Here is a 17,767-nt window from a genome sequence, read left to right as displayed (position 1 = left end):
ACCTTTCTTGCAGTGAAGGAAGCAATTAACAGAGAGTATACGTGTATGCGCTTGGGCCGCGGTGGCCTAGTGGTAAGGTCTCGGCTTCGGAACCGAAGGTCTTCAACTTCGAGACCCGATTCCACGAAAGAAACGTCGTGTAAGCGGATATGGTGCACGTTAAACGTCTTGGCCAAACACGTCCTCCCGTTGGTGTGGCGTGATGTGGAGAGAGGCGTGTCAGCTCAGGATCGTCTTGACTAGAACTATTTTGGGACACCTGTCAGGTGTTCCAAAATAGCTGTAATTTTGTTTTAAAATGTGACGTTAATATAACTAAACAAAACTAAATTAAACACGTCTACGTTTGTATTAGTACGTTACACTAATGTCGCAACATTTGATTAATTGTAATTGTTATTAATCTTCAAAGACTGTATGATGTTAACAAATTTTATTGGTCTAGCGTAAATTTAGTACAAACGAGTAAAAGTTTTTATTGTGTATTAGTAGTGAAAATTAGATTTTTGTTCAAGAATGAGTTAATTGTCAAAATCTTTAATTATAATTTAAAAAAAAAACTTATTATTGCTTTAGTATTTCAAATTACATTTCAAAGAGAATAATCCAAATAATTATAGAAGATTCCAAATTATTATAGTGAAATGAAAAAATTTGCTAGAAATCATTATATGAAATATCAAATAACTCTGTTCTTAAATACTATATCACGAAACAGAAATTCAAATATTACTGTTTTAAAGAAAAATTGAAGGAATTACAACAAGTTTGTATACACATTAATTTTTTTACACTTTGTTTTTAATGAAATAACAGAAAATTTGAATCAAACAATTTGTATTTTACAGTAACATAAAATAAATTGAATTTTCACTAACTCAAAAGTGTAGAGACTATGGGGAATTTTCGAAAAAAGCCCTGAAAAATATGAAAATTTTAAACTTGTGACGTCACACTCTTGAGGGATTAAAGTTTAAGATTTGATGACAAAAGTTAGTGATGATGCCGCTAGTAAAACAAATTCAGTCGGAAGAAGTGAGTAAGTGTGGATTCTGAAATCAAAAGGTAAGCAAGTTGAGAAAATTGCCAGCATTTTGAATAGATCTAAGATGTCTATTTATCGAATTTTATTCACAAATGAAAAATAAAAATCAAAAATGAGATCTGAAAGACCACGAGTCACAAGAAAACGTGATAACAGTAGAATTTAGAAATTAGCATGCTCAAATGTTATGAGTTTACATCAAATTCAAAGTACCTATGTTATTAAAATATCAAAAGAAATGATTCACCGATATATTTCGGAGACAAATACGATAGTTTATCGTAAAATTAAATGAAAACCACAGCTGAAAGTACAACATAAAATCTAACGGATGCGAACATTCGGAAGAATTCGGATTGGTCAGATATCTGGGCGTCCTATTGGCATGACTTGCTCAAAGAACCAAGGACTTTCTACAGTCGGCAAGAAGATGGGAGCTCATGGATGGTTTGGATTGTATTTTGCTTCAATACAATTTCCAGCTCAGACATGGACGAATAAGGTTGGATCTCGAGAACTCCCAGAATTCTGAACTATTTTAGTGGTTTATGCTTTGCAAAATGGTTTTAAATTCTTTATTTTATATTTAAGAGTGTTCCATTCCTAAGCATAGTTTTACTAGATTTTATTGCGAATGTTGTGTTCTAAAAGCCTTGGAATTACTTTGAAAAACCGTCGGAGTTACTGGAGGATTCTACTGTTCAAACTGAGTAGGGTGAACCGGATTTTAACACCCTTCTTCGCCAAGTTGCGATAACGCGCCAAAGCTGTCAACCTCCAGACTTGCAAACCTATTATTCGCCTTTATTATGCGCTATGATTGGACATCTGCTCCCTCGCTTTTGAACATTTTCAAAACACTGCAGAAGACCGTTGTTGTCGAGTAGGCGATTTTTGAAAATTGCGCCAAGAAGAGGGTTAAATTCCAGTCGCACCCTCTGAGTATATTTGAAGAATTCTGACAACAACTCTTTATTGAACAAGAAACTACAGTGAAAAGAATGTTAGATGTTTGTATCTTTGATTAAATTTAGCTTGGATGGATTGAAATTCAACAAAAAATATGCCTGGTTTCTGTTTTTCGATATGGTGTTTGTTTACTGTTTGATTGATGAAACGCCCACTCTTTGGATGTCTTCATTTCTTATTGCCAGATTGAAAGTTGAGTGAGTGTCCCACTAGAGATGAGCTTCACTTTTTTAACCTGGATTACTCGTTTGCTCTTGAATCGCGGCTGACTGGATTTAATTCCTGCTTCCTCTTGAGGGACTTTTCAGAGTTTGAAAATTGATTGTACTCTTCATTTATGCTGTCTTCTACTTACAAAGGTTCGCGGACTTGCATCCTTTACTGGAAGCACAAATTTGAACCTTATCCGCAGTTAACTAGTGGACATTTCCTTATCCCTAATATTTGTGGGAAGAAATTTGGAACTGGACTTCAAATTTTTTTAATCAGCATTGCCTTGATTTTGGAATTGCAGACATCCACACGTTGTTGAAGAGTAAAGGGTTACTTCTCCATGCCATTGAACCATCTGGGCAACAACAGCATGAGGGACCATCTTCGCATTACAGATATTTCTGTTTGGACTTCCTGTTAGAGATATAGAGACAACTGGTGGAACCGACTTTAAGAAATTTATTATAGAATTTTATAAAACTCTCTTTCGGTGCTTTTGATAATCTAATAAAACTTTTGGAACTAATCCCATTTTTCCCAAGGATCGATAGACAGACTGGGTGAGTTTTCTCTTTTTTTTCTCTCTTTTGCAAATTGTATGCGTTGAATATTTATGATTTATACTAATGTTTATACTAATTGTGTGATTTAATATATATGTTTAGGATCTTTTCCTCAAATATATTTGTGATATATTTGACAATCTTACTTTTAGAACAGCTTAATTATAGTTTTCTCTTTTTTTTTTCTACTAGCTTGCCCCCTTAGATATAGAATTCTGTATTTACAGGAAACTTTCGAACTTGGAATGCATTGTGCATTGAATGCATTGAATTATTTCATATGAGTTACAGCGTTAGCCTTCGTCATTTTATTATGCAATGATATCTCCTGTATATGTCTTTGTCTCTGCCCATCCTCAACAACACAATTAACATGGCTTTCCCAGACGAAATAATAAAAACGATTAACTAAAGATTGCTTTTCTTACAAAGACTAAAGTCCCAGATTCAAAATAATATAATGATCCTATAGGTACTACGAATAATAATATAAACAAGGAGGATTATGTCGAGAGAGTAGATGGGATGATATATAACTGGCACATCTGAGGGTTTATACAGATCAATTGATGCATGGTCGCCAAACAGTAAAAAATTACGTAGACATTAAATAACAATTTATGACCATTTGTGGAGCTTTCAGGACAACCACAATGGGAATTTCATAAATATAATGTGAGTATACTACCTCTGGCATTTCAAAGAATTGGTTAGAGTTGAAAAGTATTGAAGTTATCAGTTGTCCTCGCTAAGCCCGAACTTAAATCCTTTCGAAAATGTTTGGACCATTATGTATAGTAAATTTTATGAAAACCGGAAGCAATACTCCTTTGCTGAAAAGATTAGAGCTTCGATTGAAAGCGCCCGATTCAATATGGAGCCATTAATTATTTAGAACTTAATTTCTTCAATGAAAAATCATATTTACGAATTGCTTAAGAAAAATGGAAATCCTACAAAATACCAAATTATGACATGCTTTAACTAGTTTTTGGTAATTTGTCTAAACTTTTTAATTTTTGTTTTTTACAACACAATATAAATTAAATAATTAAATCTTTCTGCTTGATACTTTAAATAAATAGAACATGAAAATAAATGTGCACGTTTCTTGTAATTTATCCTATATTTCTTTAAAACATTCAGGAAAACAACATTTAAACTTTAGTGTCGGGGTATAGACTCAATTTTGAAATAAAGAAATTGTTTTTTCATTTTGGATTTATTAATATCTAAATAATACTTCTACAATAAAATGCAAACAGAAAAATTTAAACATCGCTTTATATGCAATTTTTCACTTTCCACATCTCATTATCATCCTCCCCTACAATTTATTCAACATTCATGAATATTTAAAACGTAATTACCTAACACAGATGCTAATTTATTATTTGCATGTTTAACTTTTCATCAAACACGGACCTAAATCACCTCAACATACTTCCAGTATGTATATTTAATGTAAAATTTGCAGAAAAAGAATGATAGGAAATTACCACCATCCTTAGCGGCTCTGTATTATTCAACTCTGACCCTGGATTGGTGATTGTGGCGAGAACACGTTATTTAGAAACTTAGGCTTAGTTACTCGGCATGTTGAATGGAGGCAACATGTATGTGTGAAGAATTTTATATTTTAAAATTCAGTTCTGTGAGTACATAACATGTGATGATGAAGAAGAATTATTAATGAGTATTTCATCACTTTTCTTTATCTCCATGTGATATTTTTTCAACTTTAGAATACAGTTATAAAATGAATGAGCAATACTTATATTGAATATTTTAGGATACAATAACTTTTCTAGTCATCATAGAATAATTTTCTATAAAGTAGCTATTTTATACAAATTATTTCTCTACTTGTCATTACTAATGAAAAGAATTAAAACCGATTAACAAAATTCATGATTTTTGCATCTTGCAAAACTGAACATATCAAGCAAAGGGCAAACGTAGATGGCACACTGCATATCAACTTATATTCTGTGCTTATTAAAAAAATGAAGAAATGTCTTGGCCTATATTATATATATATATATATATAATGTAGTCAATATTAAACCTATTGGAGTCAAATGCTCCTTCTCTGGTGCAGCGCAAAAGTTTAGAGATGTCATATCAAATATCATCCTCGTCAATTAAGCAGGTTCAGTATTTCTAGATACGTTCTAAATAACATAATGCTGTTTCAAAAGGAGGCATTAATATAATTAAAAATTCATAAAAACGAAAGAAAAATTAGAATCTTTATATATAAAAATTTTGAGGATGGAACCATAACAATAAGATTTAAAATGGCATACAGGTAGGTGTAATCGTTAGAAAATTTTAAGTCGACATTTTGACGAATCTGTGTTTCAGATTTCCATGAGTCCAAGATATGTAAACACAGTAATTTAAAAACATTTTGAATGAAATGGATAAAATATGGTCTCTACATCAAATATGTAGATTTCAAATTTTTATTGAATCCCTTTAGAAGAAGTATGCATGATGGCTATCGGAGTGCAAGGAAACACGGTAATAACGAAACGCAAAAATCTAGATAAATAAAATTTGATGTACGGGTTTAGAATCTAAAGAGTGAATCTACATTAATTTTAAAATCAAATCTTCCAAAGATCAGTCTAAATATTCATTTGCATGTAACGTGATAACTTAAATTATACGACTTGGATAAATGAAATTTGGAACACATGCCTTCTCATCTGTACTACTTTTATCTATTTTTATATTAAATCTTGCAAAATGAAATGAAATTTCGGATAATGTAGCTTTATCTCTGGGAGGTTTTAAAACTAAAGAAGAAAAAATTTAGCATGTTTCACTTGTAAGATTGTTAAAACCGCACATTTTCTTTCAATTAAGCATTCCACAGAAAAGGAATGAAAACAATTTTCACTTTTTAAAAATTGTTCCTTATCTTAGATTATCAAGTAACTAACCATGTTCATTAGCAAACTTTCTCACTGTTACGTAAAAGAGGTAATCTAAGAGCTTCAAAATTAGTTTTGTTGTCAATAAACCAAATCTATTTAATCTGCATAAACACAGTGTTAGCTCCAATGCAATTTTTTTGTAAAGTAATACTAAGTAATGTTCTCGTCTTTTCTGAAATGTTTAATGCAAGTCCATATCTCAAAATATATCAACAATTTTCTGCGATTCGTATTCGGACCACCATGAATATTTCGTCTTTTAAAAGCATTCATTCTTTCTTGATGCTGTGTGCACAATCAAAACACTCTTGCTCAACTCTTGCAAACACTGAAATAAATATACTGTATCATAGGAAACATTAATTGCAAATTTACTAAGTCTCACATAAAGTTTTCTCTCTTATACCTTGTTCAAGTTGGGATTGCAAAAATGGTAACTCACATAACCACAAAAATAATCATACATTTTAATGCTAAAAAAATCATATGTTTAAAAAAATCCTTTTGCAGCCGCTGGCGCTTCGGTCATGACGGAAAGATTGAGATTCAGAAATTTTATTATCAGGAAAGCCATATTTGTAAAATTGTTTTTTTCCGTTAAATGATACAGGAAAATTTTATAATAATGATCACTTTTTTGTAAAGAAATCAAGTTTTTTTTGTAAAGAAAATTAATTTTTATTACATTATAATAGGATCTTTAGGGTTCTCATGAAACGAGGATTTAAAACTGTAAAAAATGATTCATTAGTGCTCTTATAAATAGTTTTCACACAAATATAAAAAAAAATCAATGTTTTCTATCTGAAATACAATACACATGCATTAAAGTATTGTAATAATCTAAAGGAATTTGTAAATGAGTAAAATATAATTTTTAAAAAATTTCCCTAAATTATATGCATTAAAGATTTATCAAGCTATTAAAATACGATAACAAAAATATAAGAAAATAATTATCATTAGAAAGATATTAGAAATAAACCATTCCATAATATTAATCGAATTTCTTTGAAAATAATCAAGAAATCATTGACAAGAAATGCTTTCCAATATTTTTGTTTAGTATTTAAAGTCGTAAATTCCAAATTTCAAGTCGAAATTAACGTGATAATGCAATATGATGAATGTATGCTCGAAATTTAATTGAATTATCATCAAGACATAACATAATTTTAATTTCGTGTGAATATTAATCTCATTTATATTCAATTTTCCAAAAATTCATTCAAAGATTTCAACTACAATTAAATTGCAGTGCTAATTAAATAACTCTAACTTCGTTACTAATTATCAGAATGAGGATAATAAATGAAAACGAATTTCTACCATATATTCAAGCAGCAGATAATTCCCAAGTATTTTGGTGTAATCTTAGAAATTACTGAAACCTATTTTGGCAGCTTAGAATTTTTAATAGCATTGACTGCCATTCCTTTTACTTTCAAAGAATACCACTAACACAGAATTAAATTAAATTGTTTTTAATAGCATTTAAGTCCTTTAAAATAAATAATTCTATTGGAACTTTGGATATCGTTTGGATATTGGATATCGTTTGCATCTGCTCCTTTTATTTTCGTAATCAAAGTTATTATTCATTCGTTCCATCGAAATTCCTAAGTATCGCTACATTAAGAGTTCGAAAGTGATAAATTATTATTGATGGGTTTTTAGAATTCCAACAAAGAATTCGTGGAAAATCTATGTCTTTAATTATTTCTATTCTAATTGCACTCTAATCCCTTTGATGTCGGAGAATAGGATAGGATGTCGCTTCAATCCCGAAAGGAGTACTTTAATGAATATAAATGGAGCTGTAACATAAAAGTGTAATCTGTGAAATAATTTCAAAAACTAATTATTTAGTAAGTAAATCAGTCAGATTAATTGGTTCTCTCTTCTTAATACAGATTTATATGAAAGAGTTTAGTGGTAACGGTTTTCTAAATAGACGTTGCCCTATTAGTATAGATTGATTTGAAATTTAATAATTTAAAAGGACTTTTCAAGAGCTATTAAAATTTAACTAAACGAAACATAGTAGAGCTTTTAGATTCAAAACATTTATTTTGATTTGTAAAATATTCAAATGCCTTAACAAGATAAAATTTTCTGAAATAAAAGATGCATGATGAGTTATTAGTTCCGTATTTTCAAATGCAGAATATATTAAATAAAACCATTATTCTAAATTTTAATTTTGAATAAACGCGATAATATATCAAACATCAGCCCAAAATCGTTTTTAATGCACTTACTGTTTTGCAAAATTAAGTAAAATTTAATTCTTTCAATATATATTTCGAAATGCCACTTTTAATTCTAAAAATTAAATAGAAATAATATTTAATGTTTTAGATTCTGACTTTGACGATCGTGAATGCTGAATAAAGTAGGAAGCATGTTTTCTGAATAATTTATTTTGGTTGCAATATGATCCACATTAAACCATGTACTTTAAAAAAATAAAACGTGATTTCTATCTATCTAATTGGAGCGATAGAAATTTATCGAATTACTTGGTCACATATTTTAGTGAATTCAGGTAGACAGTTTAAATATTGTTCTGAATACTGAATTTTTTTTATCGGATATCTCCCATGATTGCGTTCTCGATTTTTTTTCTCTCTGATCCACTTCGAAAGAAATAATCTATTCAAATTACTTTTTTTTAAGTTTAGGCCTCCATAAAGGCGTTTTTAATATATGTAAAACTTCTATAAATGAATTAGTTTAGTTACATTTAGTTTTATTACTTTATTCCTTCATTATTACAGCACTGACGAACACTCTGAGGTATCATTTCATTAAAGATTCCGAAGACATTCCATGCTATCAGTAATTGTATAATGCTACAATAAAGAATTTAAGCAAAGTCTGTCTCTCTCCATCTCATTATATTTAACTTTTTTTTTTTGCATCGGAGAATGAAACCAGAATAATTTCGAGAAGAGTACTTTTACTAGTACATATGGTAACGTGATATAAAGATATTTAATAAGAAATGATTTCAAGTTCAGATAATTAATAGTACAAATTTTATTACTATAACCGTTATATCTAACCTTGATTCCTATTTCCTAATTAAAACAATAATAGGAAATTAAGTTGTTTAGCCTAATTTTCAAACAATGAGGAACTTTCGTAATATATTTAAGATTATATTAAATACATATTCAAAGAATGATTTGATTTACTGAATTTTAAATTTGCGAAGGAACTATTAATCTCGTAATGCAAATGATACACTAATACTTTCGACAGAAATGAAAGTTTCTAATGTGAAAGACAGGTAAATCTATTTCACCAGAACTGAATTTAAATACTGGACGGGTGCTGCAAAGAAATGGAGTCATTATCATTAACTATGTCAAAACTCATAAAAAAAAGTGTACAGCTTAAAATTCACATCGTCAGTAATTGATATGTTGTGTAGCAATCCTAAAGAGTTTCTATGTAAATTAATTTTTTTAAATGTATTCCGACTGTGCGGGCTTTTTCTTTTTCTGTCATTAACCGCCATCCATACCGGTTGTACAGAGTGTTACCATTTTCTATACCAAACACGGATTACATTAGATGATGAATCTCATGTGCGAAGTTTTCTTTATGTTCCCCAAGTTCGAGTAGATTAAAAAGTCGATTTTGACGAATCTCCACGTTTTCAGACCACCATGAGTCCGACAAATATACTTTTGGCATTGTCTGTCTGTCGGCTTGTATGTAAACATGATTAAATAAGAAACTTTTAAGAGCTAGAAGAATGCAATTTCGTATGACTAAATTTGTAGATTTTTATCGACCTTTGAATGAAATCCATTCCGAGAAAGTGTGCCTGCCTGTCGGTTTAAGTACAAATTAAATCATTAACTACAAAATACAAAGAGCTAAAAGATAAAATTTGGCATATAGGCTGAGCATCTAAAATATATATGCTTATCAGATTTTGAATGAAGGACTGACCATCAGTCGATCTGCATTTCCTCACGCGTAAACGCAATATCACTTAAAAGCATCGATTTAAATCAATGAAATTATATATGTAATCTTCGGATCACATGAAATTTTGATTTCAAGTTGTCGAAAAAAATGTTTTTAAAATACATATGCCTGCGATAGATTCAGTAAAAATTTCTAGATTCCTGACAAGATTTATATTTCATAACTCTTGTTTGATAGTGTATATGTTCGTATGCGACGAAGTTTCATGGTAATCATTCTCATTTTTGTTCCATTTCTTTATCAAATTATTATAACTCCAGCAAAGTTAAAATTTTTGTTTACCTGTCCGTATTTGGTACAAATTTATTTTTCATAATTTTCACGCCGGCAAATGTTTAAAAAGATGAACTTAGTCTCGTTTTATTAGTTAATTTGTACTACGTATTCCCCCAAACATGAAAAGTTATTTTATGTAAATTTAATAGCTTAATCTCTGGTTCGAATTTTTGATTTTGGGGCAAAATTACTTTGAAAATCTTTACAATAAAAGAAAAAAATTCTGAATCTTACGGAAATTTTATATTTAACGTATATTTAATACATAAGATTGCAAAAAATATATATATAAGGTGATATTTCAGCTGTTGATGTCTTCTGGTATAACTTCATTCCGGTATAAAACTCTTGAAAATGAAAAAAAAGTCTATAAACATTAAAAGAAAACTATTTACTTCAAGTCCATTAATCTTACTGAAATCCATTTAATGCATATTTAAATTTGAGAAAGTCAATATGCATAGCACAAATTTCCATTAAATGCTACTTATTTGGAATGAAAAATTAATGTCGTGTTTTCTAAACTGTGTTATTTTGTTAAGTTCTAAAAGATGGGAAATTCGGTTCCAGTTATGCGCAAGGGAATCAATACATATATTATGGAGAGTTTACTTTTATAAGTTTCTATATATGTGGAGGTGTTAACTTCATTTCCTGTCAGTTTGGAATAGACTGTTTATAATTTAATTATGAAATTATGAATTTTTACTTCAATTTTTGTCCTATCAGATAATTATAAACTATGAAAACAGCTTACTCTTCATTGAATAACTGCTTCTAATACATCATATTTATCTAAATTATTTATCTTGTCGAGACGTTAAATTTTATTAATAATTTCCTCAAACATTTACCGAAGACACTTTTTTTATATTTTAATGCAATAAAATCCTGCTGACTTCGAAACAGTTTAACCGAATGAACGAGATAATTTGACATGCATGAAAGGATAATTTTACAGACACAGTAAATAGTTAAATTATTTCAGAATCCAGATTTCCATTTCATTCATTGGAAGTGAAATAGCGAATAACTTGTATGTTTTTGTTATGACTAGTCTCATTAAATTTGGCATAACTAGTCAATTGCATGGGTCAAGGGCTCCTGATGAAGCAGAAATATGATATTTCTATTTGACAGAGGTATGTCACAGTATTTACGTATCACGTGATGTCTGGGTTTTGCTCTAGATTTTTCTGGAATCAAATTTAACAATTCTTATTCCTTTATGTCTGTGATGAATACTTATCAGTTTTTTCACTTGAATCTATCATCTATTTTTTGTGGGTGTAAATTTATCAATTTCTTTTTAGTTCTAATAATTTTATTGTGTTTTCGCTGCTATCCCTCTTTCTATAAAAAAATGTACAAAAGATTTTTTAAAAAAATCACAATGTGACGTAAACATAATTTCTTTGTTAACATAATTAGTTGTATAATGTAGTTAACGCATGAATAACATTAATAATAAAACATAAGTTATATTTTGTGTTTTTAAAATAATTTCGAGATTGCATTCCATAAAAAAATTACTTTATTTTGCTGAATTAATTTTATTTTTTTTAAAATTATATATTGCTATTATAGAAGTTACTAATTTCATTTTCCGATTTCTTTTTTTTTTTTCCACATTTTCAAAATAAAATTTTCTTGCTGTAGATTTGTAAATTCTATTTTTAATCTATCTTGCTTAATTTCCAATTGGATTTTAATGTCATTTTAAAAACTATATCAGAAACAATATTTTGGATATTTTTTTTAATTTACAATTTTTAATCCCTATATTCTAGAAAGAAAAAGGATTTCACACAATAGCTTATTATTTTAGATATTCAAAGTCTTTAAAACAGTTTACACTTCAGAAAAATATTTTTTGACACAGAAAATCATGTTTTAGTCTTGTATAAGTAATTAAACAAATCTTTTAGTTTTGTAACTGTGCATTCCTTATGTTTTTATACTGAAATCAGTCATAATATTATTTCAAATATATTCTACTAAAACTATAAAACGCAGTACGCATGAAATAATGTTAGAGATGTATTCCTTTCTTTATATTTATTCTTTTAAAAGTAATTCTTAAGTAATATGAAAACGTTTGACATAGATTCAGTAATGCAAATATTTTTTTTTATATGCTACACATCTAAATTAATTTCAAAATGTCTGTAATATAATGAAATAGTAATAAAAATAAGTGAACAAAACTTTTAATAGAATTATTAAATGTGATCTCGAAATTAAATTAATTTCAGTAAAAAAACGTATTTGCTAACTTAATATCATTATTGTTAAGAATAATGGAAAAAGATTGTTAAAAAAATACCACTCTTCTTAGAGACAAATCATGGTTACTTAATTTTGAATTTTTAAGCGTCATTTAGCAATTAAATGAAAACTTCACTATAATTACTAGCAAATTATTTTCCCCCAAATTAAAATTTGCATCTTCATTTTTTTAAATTATTCTTTAGATAAAGAAAATTAATAAGCAGTACTCACAGCTTCTTTTTCGAAACATATTATAATAAAATTGATCTCATTCAATATATATTTGAATTGTTAATATTTTTCTTATTAGTAATGTTACAGATCTTGGGATATACAGAAAATCAATCTTTGATTATATATCAGTGAAAATTCATGTATAATTCGACTCAGAAAATACGCCATGAATTCGTAAATAAATTGACATAGCGCTAGTGTGCTGTGTCAGTTTTATTTATGAATTCAGGACATTTTTTGCAGAAAGAAAAGTTACATTAAGGTGTTTGACTTGTTAATACTTATCATATTGATATTGTCATTAATCTTATGATATTACATAACCAATATAGATTTAAGTAAAATCGCCACAATTCAATTCATAAAGAAAAAACATTAATTTTTTACTAAATGACGATTTTTTTTAAAAAATTGTGGAGATAATTAACTAATAACTTCATATTCTTTTTACTTTCTCAAAAACAAAGTATATAGAAAGCATTATAAACTCAAAATTTCAACGAATCTCCACACTCAAGAACTCGGAGTTCGAAAACTCATTTTTGGTATTATGCTTGTCTATGACCAACATAACTCAAAATCGCTTTGAAGTAAACGACTAAAATTTTATATAATGAACGCCGACCAAATTTATAGATTTCTTTCAAATTTTGAACGAAACCCATTCACAAAATCTCTAATTTTAGCAAACTAGGTGAGCCCGATAGATCTAAACGCAAAAGGGTAGATAAGAAGTTTAGTATCAAAAACAATATCACAAATTTAATATCTAAAGTATAAATTATTAACAAATTTTGAACCAAATCTTTTATAGTTTAACTGCCTGTCAATCTGTATTCATGCATGTAAACAGAATGACTTAAAAGAATGAAACTCATATGCTGTTTATAACTGTAGCTCCCTGTCAAATTTTAGTGTGAATCGGTGGACAAAGAAATATTCAAAATACATTCAGCATTATAGATTTAGTAAGTCAGCCATCTAACTCTCCGACCCGCCACGAAGGCACACGGATTTAAACCATAAAAACTGAATAACCGGACCGCCGCAATAGCAACATTGTCGGGAACCGTGGTTGAGTCCCAAGGGCCCTCACCGGCCACGGCATAACCCTCCCCGAAGGAAACACGTCCCGTCATCGATGGGAGGAACCAGATCTCCCACCCATTAGTGTACCCTCCAGGGTGGCGAGATCCAACCACCATGCCGGAAGAATCTCATCCTCATTTCGAGGTGCCCCGGGGGGGTTATAGATTTAGTAAAAAAAAGGCCATATTTACACCGAAAATCTATATTTTGTAGAAATTATTTGCTAATGTCTCAAAAGGCACTTTCGGCCTAACCCAAGTCAAATTAATGCGAGGGCGGTAATAAAACCTTGATGTGAGTGAGTGAGTGAGTAAGTATGCGAGAAAGTTTCGAGGAGACCACTTCACTGGTTGTGTGCGGAATTGCCATTAAAGGCAAAATTTCAATAAAATGTTTCTTAAATATATAGTTATACAATGTCTTTTTTCATTAAAATATTTAAACAAATAATTAAATAAATTGTTTGCAATAGTAGAGCAATCGCGTCTTCAAAATTATATACATAATTCCTTTTACACCCATATTATCAACAGCATGCGTTGAGTGAATTTATTATATAACTTTCTCCGCGAAGACTATCGCGTAAAATATCAATCTAATTAATGAAATAGTTCTATCATTCTGCTCATTATAATAGTTCACAGTATATCAAATTCTAACAGACAGTTGAGAGAATTTAGAATTTCGCATAGTTCTCTGAAATAGTTAATTGTTTGTCTGCGAAGCCTATTCATCAATATAACGAATTCAGATGGACAAATTTAAACGATTCTTTGGTTGAAATTCAAAGATCATCTACTTTAAATAGCTTGATTATTAATCTATTTTAATCTAGAATCAAATACCGACTTATATCTTTAGTATATTAAATGAATGTAAATAGTTATGAAGAAAGCCGAATTCTCCTGTTAATCAATTAAAGGATAATTTTATTATGAAAAATATTATCTCGATAATTATTGAGAAAAGTACAGAGTAATGAATATTAATAGTTATGAAAGAAGAATTCTTTTGTTAATCAATTTAAGAAGAAATATATTACGAAAAATATTACCTCTATAAGTATAGCGAAAATTACAGAGATCCTTCATCTAAATGAATAATATATTTACGCTGAACTGAACAAGTGGAATGTAAATGGAATTTAAGCTTTGAAATAAAATGTAAATGCTTTTTATTGGCATTTTTTCATACATCATTCATTTCTCAAAACAATAAAGGACAATGTAATTTAACTCCAAATATTTAATTGAAAGTTGTGTTATGTTGCTGTGCCTCGTCATGTGTATCGTGGTCGCCTGTAATTTTGGCTTCAATTATGATATAATGATTTCTGATTTGAAGCTCAATTTCACTGAAGAACCCTTTGAAAAAGGGTGTGGTGCGCATTAAAAGGCATCGGGGTCAAATATTGATGGATATTGATTAGAAGTTTGGAGAGTGAACTGTTCGTAGAAATACATTGTCTTCATCATCTGGAGACCGTTGAAAATTATAACTTTTTTCCGAAGTACCCCTCATATTGCTCAGAAATGTTATAATTCGATTTATAATTCTTATGCTACAACTTTTTTTACTTGAAAAATTACTTTCAAGAAAGGGACGGAATGGATATAGAAAGTGCATTAGAACAGAGTATTTGACTTGGGAGCGGAGTGAATGAATTGTTTGTATTATATTTTGAATTTAAATATTTTTATATTCTGATTTAAAAGTTTCAGATCTAGGGAAACAAAGAATATAAAGCTAAATGTTTTGTATCATTTTACAAATGCATTTAATATTAAACAAACTGATAGTTTTATGCATTTCCGAAAATGCAATTCTCGAAACTGCTTCATCAAATATTCTTCTTATTTTATTTATTATTAAAACTTTGATTCTTAATATACATTTTTTAAACAACGAATTATCATACAGAGGTGAGCAAAAAAATATAGATAACATTACCTTGATTTTCAATGTGAAAATTCAAAAAAATATTTAAAATATATTGAGGTAATCTAGATTACACAGAAGAATCATGTACAAAAACTACCATTTGAATTGCGACTAAATATTGTGCACATTTTCTCTTGAGTATTCGGTATTTATTTCAGAATAAAAGGAACTTTGGCTGATAAGAGAAAAATGGGGCTACGTTGCTAATAATTTTCATAAAATCGGAATATTTGAAATTCTTTTACTAATAAGAAATATATGAATAAAGTATCATAAAACTCTAATCTTAGGGATTAATACTTTTTATCGGATAGAAAATTTTCGTCCAACTCTATTAATAGAGAAATAACATTACATTTCAAGCGCTAAAAGGTTTTATATCGAGGTTTTCTTACTAAACATTCAGCAAATTATTCTAATTTTAAGGAAACTGGAATTTATTTAATAAAACCTGGTCAAGGACGCAAAGAAATGGAATTTATAAAGAAATTTCGACTTCAGTTGTTGTATTGAATTTTTTTAAAAATTATGCATGATATCAGCAATGCAAGTACAATTTCAAATGCCTTTTTTTGTCCCATCGACTAAAAATATAAACAAAAAAAATTCTTCAGAAATCGAATACTTAAAAGAATATACTTACAAAATTCAGTTATGTTTCAACTGATTTATTTTAAAAAGATATGATAAAATACCTTCTGTTTGATTTGTACAAATCTGCATATTTCGGTCCATTGACATTGCATCAATTGCATTGCGTTATAAAAGGTTCTTGGAGAAAAATTATATTAAAGGATGGTTGTTCAAACTATGCAGACATTTTTACTATTATTTGAAACTATTCACTGCAGATGTATGTATTTTTGCGGCTCTTTTCTGTTTCCCAGAACAGGAAATTAAGAATATAAGAAAGACATGATCAGGAAATTTAGAATTAAGAATTTGAGAAGTTTCACAGAACAGGAAATTAAGAATTTAAGAACAAGAAATATAAATGTTTAACTGTTCACTTTCTATGTATATCATATTTTCTCAAATGCATTCTTCGAAACATGTAATGCAAAAACAAATATGATTTTCGATTATATTTGCTAAAAAATTAATGTCCCTTTTCTGAATAAATTGAAATCAATTAGGCCTTTCATTAAATAAAATATGCTCAAGAATTCATCTTGATACTTCTCATTCAATATTTTTATTCTAGTTAAATCAATTGGTCTCACACTGCCATGTTATATATTCTTATAACAGGAGCTCCGTAGAAACTTTTGTTTATTTAGGTATGAAGTAATATTATATGAAAAAATTCGGGAAGAAAGTAAATTGCATTGCTTGTCTAAGTATTCATATGTACATAGTTTCTGCTTCTAGGCAGAAAAGTCACGTTAATATCAGATTTCACTAAATATTCGTCTTATATATGGGTATGTGTCACATTAGGTCTGGAATCACTCATTTCATGCTCTTGAAAACTAACTTCAGTATAAAATCACAAAAAAATTCCCGGTCAATGATCTCTTGTAATTTTAAAACTGGAGTCTAGCCAAAGGTTCAAATCATCTATCTTTCTACAGATTTTACATAAGATTTAAATTGTGATGTTTAGAAGGGCACCATAATAGATAGATATCTAACTTTTATGACAATTTTTTACTTTTTTTAAGTTCTCCAATATTCGAAAGAATTTTGAGTGAATATAAATATTTTAGAAGCTTAGACATTCAAAATGTTATAAATTTCGATGCGAATAACATTCGGAAATTATCGAAATGAAAAGATATTTTTATCCCATCATTACTAAACAGCATTTCGCAGTTTATTTTGGATATATAAAATTTTATAAATGAGGTAGATAAATCATTCATTATCATCTTAAATATTTTAGTTATCTTAAATTCTTTGATAGCACTTTTTTTATTTTATTGATTTAATTATAATAAATGTTATATCTTTTAAAGATAAATTATTTAAAAATATAAATTTCAATACAAAAATCATTCACTTTTTAAATACATATATCCTTATAATATATGGATAGATTCATATATTATTCCTTATTTCCAAGAAGAGATTTTATCTTTTCGTCAACGAAATATTTAATATTCGGTGATAATTATTCTTTATATATTCAGTGATCAAAAACTCACATTTCTAGATTCCATCAAAAGCATTTAACAACAAAAAGAAAACTTGAATAAAAATGTGCCAATAACTTG

At 28.7% G+C, this 17,767-nt stretch overlaps 1 protein-coding gene across 1 annotated transcript in view; it reads left to right on the top strand.

Annotated features, from left to right (window-relative positions):
- The first annotated feature begins 1,935 nt into the window (after positions 1–1,935).
- LOC129963502 (L-sorbose 1-dehydrogenase-like) overlaps positions 1,936–17,767 on the top strand; it is a 199,741-nt gene continuing 183,909 nt past the window's right edge. Inside the window, exon 1 of the mRNA XM_056077927.1 lies at positions 1,936–2,787. The gene's annotated coding sequence lies outside the window, so the exon portion shown is untranslated. The remainder of the gene's footprint in view (positions 2,788–17,767) is intronic.

Source organism: Argiope bruennichi, chromosome 3 (assembly GCF_947563725.1).
Source record: "Argiope bruennichi chromosome 3, qqArgBrue1.1, whole genome shotgun sequence".
NCBI lineage: Eukaryota > Metazoa > Arthropoda > Arachnida > Araneae > Araneidae > Argiope > Argiope bruennichi.
Note: the sequence above shows the minus strand (reverse complement) of the source record. Positions and strands in the feature narration are given on the sequence as shown.